The 1,838-nt window shown below is 39.8% G+C and overlaps 1 pseudogene; it reads right to left on the bottom strand.

Moving 5' to 3' along the window:
• Positions 1-885: 885 nt before the first annotated feature.
• LOC131173697 (small nucleolar RNA R71) lies at positions 886-980 on the bottom strand (annotated as a pseudogene).
• Between the last annotated feature and the right edge of the window lie 858 nt (positions 981-1,838).

The raw sequence follows: 1,838 nt of genomic DNA, 5'->3' as shown, positions 1-1,838 counted from the left end.
TGTTTCAAAATAGATTATTTCATTTTAAGTTTATCATTCTAGTGTTTAAAATAAATAACCTTTATTCCCTCAGTATTCGATAGCTTAAACAGTCAAAATTATTGTGTAGATTGGTACTTACTAATCAAATTTCTCATGGGAATGATACTTTACTCATTACTTTATTACTTGTTAGCGATCCATGCACTTGCGGGGTTATAAAACTAGCGAAACAAGTTTTTTGCATCGTTGTCGGGGATTTTGGCTTTTGTAATATCAAGCGATAGGCAATTTAGATGATTTAGGCAATTACATTTGTTATCTAATTTTATTTGATTTGTTTTATTTCTTTTCTTTTCTCTCAGGTGCCTGACCTAGTATATGACCAGAACAAGGCCAGTAGAAGAAATCTTGGATTATGATCCAGAGATAGACAGAACTCTGAGAGCCATTAGGAGGGAAAGGAAACACCCAAGAGCACGATCAAGAAGATCCTAAAATTCCTACCATGGCCGATAATAATGATAGACCAAGACTCTTAAGAGACTATGGAGCTCCATCTGTCCAAGGATTTCAGGCCAGTGTCACAAGACCCACAGTGAAAGCTAACAACTTTGAGTTAAAACCAGCATAGCTTCAAATGATTCAACAAACCCATTTCGGAGGTTCACCAACAGAAGATCCACACTATCACCTCTAGTGCTTTCTTGCTCTACGTGACACATTCAAGATGAATGGAGTTTCTGATCAAGCCATAACACTCAGAGCATTCCCATTCTCCCTTCAAGACAAAGCAAGGAAGTGGTTACTTTCTCAACCAGCTGGAACGTTCACCACTTGGGAAAACCTCTCACAAGCTTTTCTAGCAAGGTATTTCCCACCTGCAAAAACTGTAAGACTGGGGTTGAGCTCAACACCTTCAGACAAAAGGAAGGTGAGTCACTCTATGATGCATGGGAAAGATATAAGGATCTGCAGAGGGAATGTCCACACCATGGCATAGAGGATTGGCTACTAGTGCAAAATTTCTATAATGGGTTACTACCCTCTACAAGGAGCACAGTAAATTCAGCTGTAGAAGGTGACCTAATGGAGAAAACAATGACACAAGTACTCAAACTTCTAGAGAGGGTTGTATATCATAATTATGAGTGGTCAAATGAAAGAGGAAATGCAAGGAGAACAGCAGGGGTCTTGGAAGTGGTTGCCCTAAGCATGATAAATGCTCAATTTGATCAGCTCACAAGGAGGCTTGATAAAATGCAAGCCAATGCAGTAGGGATGAATAGTCAATATAAGGACAGCTATGGAGGAAGATACATGAGTTCAGAATATAACAGTTTCAATAAGCCCTCCACAGAATAGATGAACTATCTGAATAATGGAGGAAACTTCAACCAGAGGCAGCCCAACAATCCATAATCAAACACTTATAACCCTAGATGGAGGAACCACCCAAATTTCTCATGGTCCAATCAGCAGAATCAGCCAATAAACAAACAACAGGGGTACAAACCACCAGCACCCCCTGAATTTCAGAACAGAGGCTAAAACTTTGCACAGCCACCATCGCCTCCTCAACCTCAGCAACCTGAACCGAAGATGACCATGGAATCCATGATGGAATGTTTCCTAGTAGCTCAACAATAACAGAATGAATTGATTAAATAGCTGACTTTCATAATGGACTAACTTGCTACCCATAAAAAGATGCTAGAAAACTAAATTGCTCAGCAAGCAAGTTCTTCAAGTAAAGCTGCTAGTAAACTACCTAGTCAACCAGAGATGAACCCAAGGGAGCATTGTAAGGCAGTTACATTGAGGAGTAAGAGAACACTAGCATAACCAGAGGAAGAACC

Source organism: Hevea brasiliensis, chromosome 14, assembly GCF_030052815.1.
Source record: "Hevea brasiliensis isolate MT/VB/25A 57/8 chromosome 14, ASM3005281v1, whole genome shotgun sequence".
NCBI lineage: Eukaryota > Viridiplantae > Streptophyta > Magnoliopsida > Malpighiales > Euphorbiaceae > Hevea > Hevea brasiliensis.
Note: the sequence above shows the minus strand (reverse complement) of the source record. Positions and strands in the feature narration are given on the sequence as shown.